The following is a 14,690-nucleotide window of genomic DNA, read 5'->3' on the forward strand; positions in this document are numbered from 1 at the left end:
TGAGGCCATTTGGCCCATCGAGTCTGCTCCATCAGTCGATCCCGGCTGATATGTTTCTCCATCCCATTCTGCTGCCGTCTCCTCATAACCCTTGACCCCTTCCTAATCAAGAACCTATCTCTGTATTAAATGCCCTCAATGACTTGGCATCCTCAACCCTTCTCCGAGTGGAAACATCATCTCCACATCCACACTATCCAGTCATAGAGTAGCACAGCGCTGCCTGACCCACCGTGATCTCCAGCATTGGTTGTTTTCAAGAAGCATTCCAGCATCTACAACAACGCGCTTCTAAATTTTTGTACCCAGTTGGTTAGCTCTCCCGAGATCCCGTGAGATTTATCCTTACTCCACAATCCACTGTGTGGTACAATTAACAAAGGCCCCAGTCCCCACCTCGTTCTGCCCACAGTAGTAGCACGATCGCTCAGTGATTAGCACTGCCTCATAGTACCAAGGACCCGTGTTCGATTCCAGGCTTGGGGCGACTGTCTGTTTGGAGTCTACATGTTCTCCCCGACTTATCTGCGTGGGTTTCCTCCGGGTGCTCTAGCTTTCTCCCAAAATCTAAAAATGTTCTGGTGAATTGGCCGAACTAAACGGGCCCTCAGTGTGCATTAGTCAGGAGTAAATGTGGAATAACGGGATAGAGGAATGTGTCTGGATGGGTTACACTTTGGACAGGCGGTGTGGACTTGTTGGGCTGAATTGCGTATTTCCACATTTTAGGAATTCTACGTGGCATTCCCCCAACTCCAGAATCTCAGAGCTCTTGGCTTTTCCCATGGATAGTGTGGGGGGAGGGAAACAGTGTTTTACACGGGAGGAAGGTTCGGTGAGTGTGAAGCTACAACTAAACGTAGTGCATTACTTGAGCTGTTTCCCCGGTATACCAGAGGCTGCAGGTTGACCTTACAGACGTTTATCGAATCATGACAGGCAAGCATAGGGTAAATAGACAAGGTCATTTCCCAGAGATGGGAGAAGTCCAGAACAGGAGGGTAATATGTTTGGTGTGAGGGAGGCAAGTGTAAGGAATGATCTGCCGGAGGAAGTGATGGGTGTAGTTCCAATTATAACATTTAAAAGGCAGTTGGATGGGTATATGAATAGGAAGAGTTCAGAGGGATATGGACCAAGTACTGGTAAATGAGACGAGATTAATTTAGGCTATCTGGCCGGCACAGATGAGTTAGACCGAAGGACCTGTTTTTGTGCTGTGTATCTCTATGACTCTGGCTTGCCCGTAATGTTCGCCATGCCTGTGTGTTGAGTTTCTGTCTGGTGTCGGTGCCAATGCCTTGATATCTCATTTCCCCCAGCTCCCCACTTCCACCTCCCCAGATGTTAACCATTTCGTGTCTGGTGGTTTCTCAAGAAGCTGCATTGAAGGTTCATCCTGAATTGACTTTTTTTTTGCTTCCCAAAAGCAGACTTACTCACTCCTAGATGTCGTGAAAGATGCTAGCTTTCAGGTAGATGTAGCCAAAATTCAAAGGTGTCTATCTTGATGTTTTCACTTTTCGGTCTCTGTAAGTCCCTGAATCAGTACCGTCAGGAGAATTGGTTAGAGCGGAGTGAGAATAGAGGGGTGAGAGAGGGTGGGATGGTGCTTTCAATTTTTTGGAAAAAGAAAAGAATCTTTTGCGGAAAGTAGAATTGCTTGTTTGGAATTTCTAACCTGGACTGACAGTGATGATTTTTGTAATCTCTTTTTACAGATTATTTGAAGATCTGAAGACAGAAGTTTCAAAATCAATAGCTGAAGGGCTTTGCCTGAAACATTGACTCTACTGCTCCTCAGATGCTGCCTGATCTGCTGTGCTTTTCCAGCATTGCACTTTGATTCTGACTCTGACTGTCCAGTCCTCAATTTCACGTCAGTGTCTGACAGTCACTGAATCCATCGGCACTATAACAATTTTCGACTCTGATTCTGTGAGAAGGAACCAAGCTTTTTGGTTCCTGTTTCAGTCCGTTTTCAGCGTCAGTGAGACTGGAAGAGAGACCCGACTGTTGCAGCACTCTGATTGTGGAGCCAGAAAACGTTATACAGACTGGGAAGAGGAATTCACGGCAGGGAGATGCTGTACTCGCGTTTGTGTGCAGCTGAAGCTTTGGTCATGGAGAAAGCCAAGGAATCCCGTCCCTTGGAGAAGCCATGGAAGTGTGGCGACTGTGGGAAAAGCTTCTGTTTCCCTTCTGACCTGGAGTTTCATGGGTGCAGTCACACCAGGGAGAGGCCGATCTCCTGCCCTGAGTGCGGGACGGGCTTCAGCAATTCCTGCCACCTGCTGGGCCATCAGCGGGTCCACATTTGGGAGAGACCCTTCAGCTGCCCTGAGTGCGGGAAGGTCTTCAGCAATTCTTCCGTACTGCAGAGGCACCAGCGGGTCCACACGAGCAACAGGCGTTTCCCCTGCCCCGAGTGTTGAAAGAGCTTCAGCAATTCCTCCTGCCTGTTGAAGCACCAGGGGGTCCACACGGGAGAGAGACCCATCAGATGTCCCAAGTGCTGCAAGATCTTCAGCAGTTCCTCCATTCTGCAGAGGCACCAGCGGGTCCACACAGGCGAGAGGCCATTCGCCTGTCCCGAAAGCAGGAAGGTATTCAGCTATTCTTCCGTCTTGCTGACCCACCGCCGTGTCCACATATTGGAGAAAACCCTTCAGCTGCTCCAAGTGCGGAAAGGCCTTTAATGATACCTCTGCCCTGCTGAGGCACTAGCGGGTCCACACCGAGGATAGGCCATTCTCCTGTCTGAAGTGCGGGAAGGGTTTACCCAGGCATCCCACCTTCGGGTCCATACGGGGGGAGGCCCTTACTCTGCCCAGAGTTCGGGAAGACCTTCTGCAATTCCTCCCTCCTGCTGAGACACAGGCGGGGCCACACCGGAGAGAGGCCGTTCACCTACCCCAAGTGCAGGCGGAGGTTCTCATCATTCTGCACCTAGCAGAAGCACCAGCGGGCACCCCAGTGCTCCCAACAATCTGATTCTGCTGGTGAAACTGCTGTGGGTCACTGCAAGGACTGAACCCCTGCCCAATCTGACAGTGCTTATAATGGGAGAGTTGGTCGGATTTTTTTAGTTTTATGCTGTCGTGCTCCCCCACCCCGCAACTTTGCTTCCAGTGGGCGTTGCTGCTCGTTGAGACCAGGAGCTGTTCTCTCTAGTTTTTTTTCTGTCCAGTTAAAGAATTATTGGCTCTGTCAGGGAACTAGCCCCAGTCTGTAAGAAATAGCTGAATGCTTCAGAGTGTCGATTCGCATTCAGCAGTGACTTTGAAATTAAATTTATGGTTATGTGCCTGTGAACAACTCATTGTCGAAGGATTGCCCAACGGCTTGGCAATCCAGTGTTGGAAACTGTTTGCTTGAATTGATAATTTTTAAAATTCTCTTCCTTAATTTATGCCTTAAGTTTCTGTCTATGAGATGGTGTGGGACTTGATCAAGGGGCTTAAATCATTGCTATTAACTGAATTATCATGTTTAATTTTGCCCTAGTAAATTTGTGGTATTCATAATTGTTTGTTTTTGTTTAAATTATAATTCTGGTGTGCAAGATCTGTTCATCAAGTGTGGTTCTCTTGATGAAACTGCTGTGGGTCACTCCCAGGACTGAGCCCCTGTGCATTCTGACAGTGTGTGTTGCAGTGGGAGAGTCAGTGATCTTTTTTGATTTATGCCCTTGCCTCGCCTTGCCCCGCCGCCAACTTTGCTTCCATTAGGCATTGCTGCTTGTTGAGTCCAGGCACTGTTCTCTCTTGATTCTACTGTCCAGTTAAAGAATTGTTGGCTCTTTCTGGGAATGAATCCCAGCCTGTAAGAAATGGCTAAATACTTTGGGGTGTCTATTCACATTCAGTAGCGGCCTTTAAATTAGATTTTCAGTTACGTATCTGTGAAAAACTCATAGTCCAAGGATTGCACGAAGGCTTGGCAATCCATTGTTGGAAACTGTTTCTTTGAATTGGTAAGTTTAAAAAAAATCTTTCTTAATTTGCCGCTTAAGTTTCTGTCTCTGAGATGGTGGGGGACTTGATCAAAGGATTTAAATCATTGCTACTAATTAGATTATCTTCTTTAAATTTGCCCTGGAAAAGTTGCCGTGTTTAAATTATAATGTTGGGTTTTTGTTTAAATTATTATGTTGATGTGCAAGGTCTGTTCTTCATCAAGTCTGGTTAAGAACAGTTGAGAAATAGAGGGACATTGCATGTTTTAATTTCACTCTGTTGTGAATCTGGTGACAGTGACATTCATTTGTATTAGGTTGCTTACCCTTAGTTGTAATGTCTTCCAACCCAACTATTCACTGTGGTAGGAAGTTCCACAGTCTCACCACACTCTGAGGTTTTTCATGAAATTCTTAGTACACAATTGTAAGGGAAAAAGTTGACGAGGGCGGAATATAGGGTGTTAACTGCAAAAGCCAGGAAGACATTCGACAAAGTAAAACCATGACAATGTAGGGACAAATAAGGAACTTTGGCAGAAATGAAGAGGTCACACGTCAGAGTTCAAGATAATGGTCGTGACAAAAAGAAAAAGTACTCTGAAGATATTGGATATTGTAATTAAGCAAGTTTCTAGATGCTGTAGTTGGTTGAATACGATAACGTAACAGATGAAATAACCAAAACCACGAATGTAATTTGATGTCGGTAACCATAAAGCAAGTGTACACTATTGACTAATGTAGGTCAATTGCGTGCAAGAAGGCCATTCAGCACATCGAGTCAACATTGACTGACCATCCCACCCCAGACCCAGTTCGTTACCCTATCCCTGTAACCCTGCATCTCCCATGGTCAATCTACCCTCACCCGCATATCCTTTGGACTGTGGGAGGAGGCCAGAGCACCAGAGGAAATCCACGCAGACACAAGGGGAGAATGTGCAAACTCCACACAGTCGGCCCGAGGGTGGGATCAAACCCAGGTCACTGATGCTGTGAGGCAGCAGTGCTCACCACCGTGCCACCACGACATGCTGCTCTCTAAAGAAGTGAATTTCAAAGACTCGGGAACACTTGAGAGAAAAACAAGACTCTCTTATCTGAAATGAGAGGCTAGTCTCTGGGTGGAAGTGAGTGGACATTACATTTACATTAAGTCCTCTCCAGATGTTGTACAGCTCCATAAGATCATCTGTTTCTTCTAAACTCAAACTGATACAAGCCCAGCCTGACATCCCCTTGTCCCCGATTATAAGTTGAGTAAATCAGCGACCCTCGACCTCACTGGCATGACACAGGATGCCCTCAATCTAAGTTGACCTTAACTGTCTAACCTCTTGACCCCCCACGCCACTATGTGCAACTCAGCCCTAAACGAGAGCAGGGGAACTGAACAGACAGTAGTGAGGTGGACATTGCATTCCCAGAGAATATTATTCACGTGAAAAAGTTGTTCAGCACTCATTCGGATCATTGCGGGTACAATGTTTCCTGTCATTTAAATATCTTTGATCTCAATAACAGTCTAGTTTTGTTGTACATTGTGTGTGTTTTATCTGTGTTTCACGACATGATTTTCTGTTGCTGTCATTCCCATTAGGGGGTGTGAATTCAGTTCCAGATAATATTCTCAGTTCTGAATTTTCCTTGAGGACTAGTGTAGAACGTACTCAGTGTCAGTCATAATGGAAGAAGCTCGACAGTTTATTTAACCCTTTGCTGTCATTGTCTTGGAACTATATGAATGGGGAAGTGTAGAGGAGGTTTTACTCTGTATCTAACCCAATGCTGTCTCTGTCTTGGCTGTGTTTGTTGGGGACAGTGTTGAAGTAGTTTCACTTTCAAATTAAGAGTAGAGGAAGCTTTATTCTGATTGTGATCCCATGCTGTCCTTGTCCTGGGAGTTTTAGATGGCGTCTATAATTGCAATGAATGCAGACTTGGCTGTGGGAGTGGAGGGTACTTCTACCTGAGCAGACCCATCTTTGAGATTTCTGTGCTGATCAAGACAATCTCAGACACCTTCATTCACTTTTCCAACCAACCACAGGGTGGTTAAGGATGGTATAAATGCAGGCATTGCCAGCGATGCCCACACCCCATGTATGAATAAATACTTTCTGTTTATAAGTTACATTCACGTTCCAAACCCTCTAATGTATGATTACTTACATGGAAAATTCCTGTATGGTTGGAATATCATTTTAAAACATAGGAATGTGTCAACCATGTAGAAATATAACAAGAACAACAAATGGAGCAGGTAACAGGAAATGAGCGGGACCAGAATGCTGAATCAGTCTGACCTCCATGCCTGAGAGAGTTCTCCCAGATGTTGAAGTTACACCAGTGCCTTTTACTCTTGCAGCTTCCCAAACGTTTGTCTCTGATGTAAGATCTTTCAATGACCCGAAGAACTAACTGTTTTTATCTCCATAGCTGCTGCCAGACTTGCTGAGTAATTCCAGCCCTTCTGCTTTTTTCTTTTATGGGATTTGAGCTTCCCTACATCAGTGTAATGAAGAACTGCAGATTCTGGAGACCTGAAACACAAAAGTGCATAAATTGCTGGAGAAACTCAATAGGAATGGCAGCACATGTGGAGAGAGAAGCAGAGTTAGCATTTGAAGTGCTGTGACCCTTCCTCACAACAGTTCTGGACTCAGGCCAGGATATTGGCTCTGTTTCTTTCTCCCTCTCTCCACCGGTATTGCCAGACTGGCTGAGTTTCTCCAGCAATTTCTGTTCTGACACTTTCACAAGGTTGATATTTGTTATCCAACCCTAATTGCAAGGTATCTTGTTTGAGCCAATTCAGAGGGCAGTTTAAGAGTCAACCACATTGCTGTGGGACTGGAGTCACATGTAAGTCTGATCAGATAAGGATGGCAGTTTCCCTCCTGAAAGGACATTGTGAACATGGATTTTTATGACAATTAACGTCAGTGCCACCGATACCATACTGAGACTAACTTTGTGTTCCCCATTTATGATTTGAATTATTCACATCTCATCTCTTGCTGTGGTGGGATTATGAACTCATGTTCCCTGGATTACTCATCCTGTGACATTATGTCTAAACTGTTGCTTCCCATCCTTTGTTATTTTGTGTCTGCTCTTTACGTCTTTGTCCTCTGATGTTTGGGAAATTGAACCTGTTTAAAAGATTGCTCGAAACCTGCCCCTTTGACCAAGTCTTTGGTCACCTGTCTTAATCTGTGTTCCGGTCTTGTGATTTTTAAAGGAATTCTCATTATGTTTACGTGAAGCACATTGAGATAGTTAACTGTACCACAAGTATTATTAGAATGCAGCTTCTATCCCTATCTTAATATCTGAAAATAGAGGGTCATATTGTAAAAGTAGAAGACAAAAATTAGGATGATTTCTTTTCTTTGTGAGGGTTGTGTGTCTTCCTCAAAAGTTAAATATGTCACATCGATACACAAGTCAAATTTACACAGTTGTGCTGGCACGCTTGTGGAGCTCTGAGTTGTCTTGTCCTGTTCTCTGTCGGTGTGTCCTGATCTCGTGTGAAACATCTTCGCTCAGATGGCAATGAACCGGTGAAGTGTAACACATGACTTGCTGGTTTGCCCCATTTCCTGCAATAAAGAAACCAACGCCCGTGTAAGAAAAGACTCTCTGCAGGATTGCTGTGTCAAGACAAATTCTGAACACTAAGCAGGCTGCACAAAAATGCACTCATATCAATTTACCTGAGGGAAGAGTCTCCGGTGTCCATTTCTCTCTGTCCCGACAGCACAGTATCTTCCTATCTCTCTGTTAACAAGACCTTTGGAACACGTTCAAAGTTGCCCATTTCCTACGCATTAGTGTAACCGACTTCTCCTGCCTCACGAAATAGAGAGAGAGAGCAGAAGAGCGAGTGGGCTCCTTCTTCCACCAGACACAGCTTGCAAGTCGAAACAAAATGGTTCAATATCCACCAGTAGTCCTGCGAGCAGGGAGACAGAGTGAGAAGCAGATGTTCTTGAAACTCTATGCTGCTTGTAATTCCCGGAGTAATGTACAATGTATTTCGTACTCAGCAAGTCTCAGTTGCTTCAGGAGCTGGGCGCGCCCATGGTTCTTGGCTAGTTGGTCTCGGAGTATGATGCTAGCTTTGGGTTTTCTAGCATATACAGACGGTGGGAGGGGCTGGGTTCCAATCTCAGGCGAACCCTCATTTCTTAAATTGACCTGAGCAAAAATGCTGGGTCAGTTTTCTCAAAAAGCTGCTTCGTTAAATCAGATCGTACTGCCTGAATTAGGGATGGGACAGAGGTACCATTGCAGTGAACACGGCGAAGGGAAACACTTGCTCAAAGTGAAAACAAGTATTGCAGATTTTTCGCCCGTGCAATCCGAGTCTGAATGAATCCTCCACCTGTATTACGCTCAATTCTGAGGGTGATACTTCAGGAAGCGGGGAAGTGAAGTGATTGCAGACGGCGCTGAACAGGTTGAAGTGAATGGTACCGTGTACGAGGAATGTCAGCAATGAAGGGAGATTGGAAAGTTAGGGCAGCTCTCTTTGGTGAACAGAAGGCTGAAAGCTGGTCTGATTGAAGTTTTCCACATCATGAGGGTTTTAGACAGAGGAAATAATGCAGTGAAAATGCTCCCAGGCCTGAAAAGATCGAGAACGTTTTGGCAGAGATTTAAAGTCATCAGGAAAATAAGTAAAAGTGACATTAGGAAGACCGTTTTCGCACAGGGAGTGGGGTCAGTAAGTCGCTGTCTGACAGTGACAAAGAGGCAGATTCAATGGACACAAAAGGGAATTCGGTGGGCATGTTCAATGTAACAACGTGCAGATTTACAGGGAGAAGGCGACAGAATGAGACACTTATTTACATATTGTGTTGAACCAGCAGAGCTAAGGTGGGCTGCATGGCCTCAGTCTGCGCTGTCAGACATTTTGTGATTCTGAGTGAAATCGGAGTTAGACCAACAGAACGTGGAAAATTTGACAACGGGTATATTCTGCCCAACAGGATACTCCATCACAGCAATGAAGGTGTTTTGACATCATTCTCGAAGATACATGACACAATGCAGATTCAAAACTGAGTATTCCTTTGAATCACTGAGTAATTTGTTACAGTTATTCAGTTGGGGTGAGCGGAGTTGCGCATTGGGCACCACTCCAGTTGATCTGTCGAAGCCGTTTTCTCCTGTGTGATAGTCCCACCAGCACTCCAATTTGCTGTGCTTCCAGTCAGTAGATGCAGATTACTGTCCCATACTGATCCACGGGCCACGATGACCCAGCTGTGGTGACAAGCTTGTGAAGGTCTGAGTGCTCTTCTCCTGTTCTCTGTCGGCCTGCTATGATCCTAATCATCAAACCTCTCTTCTCCGAGATGGGAATAAACTGATGAAGGTGAAACACATCAGTTGCGGTGTGTTCCATGCGCAGGAGGCCCTGCAGTAATTCCCCACGCTGTCTCACACAGCAGCATCCTCTCGGTGAATTACGCTTGGCAAATAAAAACGATTGAACCAAATCAGTGTCCTCCATTGGATTTTACTGACACCGTTTATACAATTCAGGCTCACCGTTAACGTGGAGAGGGGCCGTCAGACTGTAGTTTCCGCTCCTTCTGTTGAATAAAGATAATTTTAACTGTGTCCAGTGAGAGGAAAGGATTTGCTGTTGGTGGGAAACATTTCTATCTGAACTCGTTTGTCACTCTGCTATGACAGAAGGAGCTGGGACCTCCTGATAGTTTGAAACACAAAGCTGATAATCTCTAGATTATGTTGTAAAAATATCGGTATAATGTTATTCACACCGCGCTGTCACCAACTGAATGAAACGGCTGTGTGTTTGAATCCCGTGATGAACAGTTTGTCTTTTATTTCTCACATTGGGGGTAGCTGAGCATTTACCCAAACACTGGACACACCACCTCCCTGATTCAGTGTTCACAAATCAAACTGACAGAAAAGCTTTACTGTGATCGAAAGTTTCCGGAAAGAAGATTTGGCTCAACAGAAAAACGGAGTAAACATCCTCCTTCCTTGGTTTGAAACATCAATGGTCGACTTCAGTGAGCCTGACGTGATTTGCACACGCAACCTTCTGATCTGGAGTCAGACGCGCTACCGTTGCGCCACAAGCTCACAGATGGCCAGTGGTCTCTATTCATGATTAAAGGAAATGATCGCACTTCAATGATTTTACGTTTTGAGTAGCAACGGAGATCAACAGTTCATATCTGTTCTGTTCCTCCCCCCTCTCTTTCTGTCTCTCGAAACAATTTCCAACTCTCTCTCAATGAAAATCTGAAAGAATTGTGGATGCTGTATATCAGAAACAAAAAAAACAGGAGTAGCATGTGACCCTTCCACAGAACTGATGGTGATTGGGAAAATGTCGGTTTATATGCTGGAGATATTGTGGGAGGAAGGCGGAGATCAGGACAGAGCCCAAAGCGAAGGAAGAACTGTTGGACAGATAAAGGAGTTGATAACGATCTGCGTGGGAGGGTGAATAACTGTTAATGGAGACTGTTCGTGGCTAAGTAGTGTGGAATGACAGACGATGTGATAACAAGGCTTGGTGTGTGTGGGAGGGACGAGGATACTATGGAGTTCAGGCCCTAGAATTATTGAATTCGATATTGGGACCGGAGGGATGTATGGTCCCCAAGTGGAATATCCGGTGCTCTTCGTTCTGCTGGTGCTGAGCTTCACTGGAACAATACAGCAAACCTGAGACACAGATGTTGGCCAGGGAACAGGGTGGGGTGTGGAATTGGCAGGCAGCTGGAAGCTCAGGGTCTTTTTTGCAGGCAGAGCGCAGATGTTCTGTTCAGCAGTCACCCAGTTTATGCTTCGGTTCCCCAATATAGATGAGACCACATTGTGAGCAGCAAATGCAGTAGACTGGTCGTGGGAAGTGCAGGTAAAGTACCACTTCACCTGGAAGGTAAGTTTGGGCGCTTAGATAGTGAGGAGGGAACAGGTAAATGGGCTGGCGTCACACATTCGGCAGTTGCAGAGGAAAGTGGCGTTGGACTATTGGGGTAGGAATGGGGGTAGGGTTGATGGGAATGAATGAAGTGTGGACCCAAGGCATAACTCCTGCCCATTTACCTATCTGTCAAAAAGAGGAATATGTTAAGTGTGTACAAGGAAATTTTCTAATTCACAATGTGGATGTACCTACTGGAGAGGGTGCAAAACCTAAGGCCAGCAACCCCAATTCTATTAACATTAGAATCGTGATTGAAAATAATATATCAGATCTAAAAGTTGAAGTTCTAAATTGGAGGAAGATTCAGGTATTAAGCAAGATCCTACAAAAGCTGATTGGGGGCAGATGTTCGCAGGTTGCTGGAAAATGGAAAGCCTTCAGATATGAGATAACAAGAGTCCAGACAAGTATATTTCAGTTAGGGTGAAAGGAAAGGCTGGTATATGTAGGGAATGCTGGATGACTAGAAAAAATGAGATTTTGGTTAAGAAAAACAAGGAAGCATATGTCAGGTATAGACAGAGAGATCGAGTGAATCCTGAGAGTATAAAGGCAGTACAAGCATACTTGAGAGGGGAATCATGAGGGCAAATAGGGGGCATGAGATAGCTATGGCAAATAGAGTTAATGATAATCCAAAGGGTTTTTATAAATACCTTAAGGACAAAAGGAAAAAAGGGAGATAATAGGGCACCTGAAAGATCAGCAAGGCGGCCTTTGTGTGGAGCTGCAGTAGATGGGGGGGGGGGGGGGGGGGTGGGGGGGAATACTGAACGGATATTGTGCATCAGTGTTTACTGTGGAGAAGGGCATGGAAGATATAGAATGTGAGAAAATAGATGCTGACATGTTGAAAAAATGTCCATATTACAGATGAGAAATTGCTGGATATCTTGAAATGCATAAAAGTGGATAAATCCCAAGGACCTGATCAGGAGTACCCTAGAACTCTGTGGGAAACTAGGGAAGTGATTGCTGGGCCTCTCACTGAGATATTTGTATCATCCATAGTCACAGGTGAGGTGTCGGAAGGCTAGAGGGTGGCTACTGTGGTGCCAGTATTTAAGAAAGGTGGCAAGGAAAAGCCAGGGAACTATAGACCGGTGAGCCTGACATCCGTGATGGGCAAGTTGTTGGAGAGAATCCTGAGAGATAGGATTTACATGTATTTGGAAAGGCAAGAATTGACTAGCCATAGTCAGCATGGCTTTAAGCTTGGGAAATCATGTCTCACAAACATGATTGAGTTTTTTGAAGAAGTAACAAAGTGGATTGATAAGGGCAGAGCAATAGACGTGATCTATATGGACTTCGGGAAGGCGTTCATCAAGGGTCCTCATGGGAGACTGGTGAGCAAGGTTTAATCTCATGGAAGCTGAAAATGTGTTGCTGGAAAAGCGCAGCAGGTCAGGCAGGATCCAAGGAGCAGGAGAATCGACGTTTCAGGCATGAGCCCTTCTTCAGGAATTCATGGAATGCAGGGACAACTAGCCATTTGGATACAGAACTGGCTCGAAGGCAGAAGTCAGAGGGTGGTGATGGAGGGTTGCTTTTCAGACTGAAGGCCTGTGACCAATGGTGTGTCAGAAGGATTGATGCTGGGTCAGCTACTTTTTGTGATTTATATAATGATTTGTATGTAAACGGAGGAGGTATAGTTAGTAAGTTTATAGATGACACCAAAATTGGAGGTGTAGTGGACAGCAAAGAAGGTTACCTCAGATTGCAACGGGACCTTGATCATGGGCCAATGGGCTGAGAAGTGGCTTTTGGAGGTTAATGTAGATAAATATGAGGTGCGGTATTTTGGAAAAACAAATCGTGGGTGGCACAGTGGTTAGCACTGCTGCCTCACAGTGCCTGAGACCGGGTTCAATTCCTGACTCAGACGACTGACTGTGTGGAGTTTGCACGTTCTCCCCGTGTCTGCGTGGGTTTCCTCCCACAGTCCAAAGATGTGCGGGTCAGGTGAATTGGCCATGCTAAATTGCCCGTAGTGTTAGATAGGGGTAAAAATGTAGGGGTATGGGTGGGTGGTGGGTCGGTGTGGACTTGTTGGGCCGAAGGGCCTGTTTCCACACTGTAAGTCTAATCTAAAAAAAATCAGAGCAGGACTTTTACACTTAATGGTACGTTCCTTGGAAGTGTTGCTGAACAAAGAGACCTTGGAGTTCAGGTTGATAGTTCCTTAAACGTAGAAACGCAGGTAGATAGGATAGTAAAGAAGGCTTTTGGTGTGCTTTCCTTTGTTGGTCAGAGCATCGAGGATAGATGTTGGGAGCTCATGTTGCCACTGTACAGAACATTGGTCAGGCCACGTTTGGAATATTGCATGTAATTTTGGTCTGCTTCCTATTGGAAAGATGTTGTGAAACTAGAAAAGGTGCAGAAAAGATTTACAAGGATGTTGCCAGTGTTGGAGGGTTGAGCTATAGGGCGAGGTTGAATAGACTGTTTTCTCTGGAGCGTCAGAGGCTAAGGGGTGACCGTATAGAGGTTTATAAAACCATGAGGGATATGGATAGGGCAAATAGACAAGTTCTTTTACCTGGGATGGGGGAGTCCAGGACTAGAGGGCATAGGTTTAGGAAGGGGAGGGGAAAGATATAGAAGGGACATAAGGGGCAACCTTTTCACGCAGAGGGTGATGCATGTACGGCATGAGCTGCTGGAGAAATGATGGAGGCTGGTATAATTACAGCATTTAAAATGCTTCTGGTTGTGTAGATGAATAGGAAGGTTTTATGAGGATTTGGGCCAAGTGCTGTCAAATGGGACTGGATTAGATTAGGATATCTGGGCTGCATGGACGAGTTGGACTGAAAGGTCTGTTTCCATGCTGTACATCTGTGTCACTCTGTGAGACTCCATGGGATTATCTGCCTAACAGAGCAGTTGAGACAGCTTCATGAAGTATATTGAAGACACAGTTGGATGGGTTTTTGCATGGTAGGGGAATTAAAGGTAGTCGGGATAATGCAGGTTGGTGGAGCTGTGATCATAATGAATGACGAAGCAGGCTTGACCAAAAGGTCCTCTCCTCCTGCTTCAGTTACTATGAATCTGCAATACTGCGTTTCCCGCGACAGCAGTTTTCCCACGGCACAAAGGAGGTTTTCTAAAATAAATTTAAACCCATTGCTTTGCTTGAACTCAAACTGCATTGACTTGGAGGAGAGTGGGATTTGCAAAGTGTCCTCCCCTCCACACGTGCCTCAACCTCAGGGCAGCTGTCCGGCCCGCCTCCATTGTTGACGTCACAATGCGGATGCAGCCCCGTCAGTTTCAGAGTGAAACTTCCTCTCTCTGGGCAGTATCTTGGAGCAAAGCAATGTCTCCCTCTTTCCATATACCATCCTCCAGCAGCGAGGGGGGAGGGGAGGTAGGGGTGGGTGAAACACTGTTCACGTGTAGCAACTGGAGTGAATCCAGGGAGGGGGCAGACACTCCAAAGGTGCTCAAATACTTTCTATCTCTCTTAAAACTATTTTCCTTGTGTATTCACTTAGTTTGGCACGTGTACAGTTTGCACCCTCGAAAAGGATTGCTTCTTTACTCATGTTCACAACTAAAAGGTTAGATTCTCATGGATCTGAGCAGCATTTAAGGGATTGGCACGTGTTAAAAAATTGCAGGCCTGCTGGGGCATGTGGCTCGTTGGTCTAGGGGTATGATTCTCGCTTCGGGCCTCCTGCTGCGTGGACGTGCGAGAGATCCCGGGTTCAAATCCCGGACGAGCCC

General features: G+C 45.5%; 2 non-coding genes across 2 annotated transcripts; one reads left to right on the top strand and one right to left on the bottom strand.

Moving 5' to 3' along the window:
- Positions 1 to 10,021: 10,021 nt before the first annotated feature.
- Positions 10,022 to 10,093, bottom strand: trnaw-cca (transfer RNA tryptophan (anticodon CCA)). Its single transcript has one exon. It is a non-coding gene; the product is annotated as a tRNA-Trp (tRNA).
- A 4,507-nt stretch (positions 10,094 to 14,600) lies between these two features.
- On the top strand, positions 14,601 to 14,690 carry trnap-cgg (transfer RNA proline (anticodon CGG)). The gene is given in 2 exon segments: positions 14,601 to 14,636; positions 14,655 to 14,690. It is a non-coding gene; the product is annotated as a tRNA-Pro (tRNA).

The sequence above is a fragment of the Hemiscyllium ocellatum genome, unplaced genomic scaffold, assembly GCF_020745735.1.
Source record: "Hemiscyllium ocellatum isolate sHemOce1 unplaced genomic scaffold, sHemOce1.pat.X.cur. scaffold_268_pat_ctg1, whole genome shotgun sequence".
NCBI classification, from domain to species: domain Eukaryota; kingdom Metazoa; phylum Chordata; class Chondrichthyes; order Orectolobiformes; family Hemiscylliidae; genus Hemiscyllium; species Hemiscyllium ocellatum.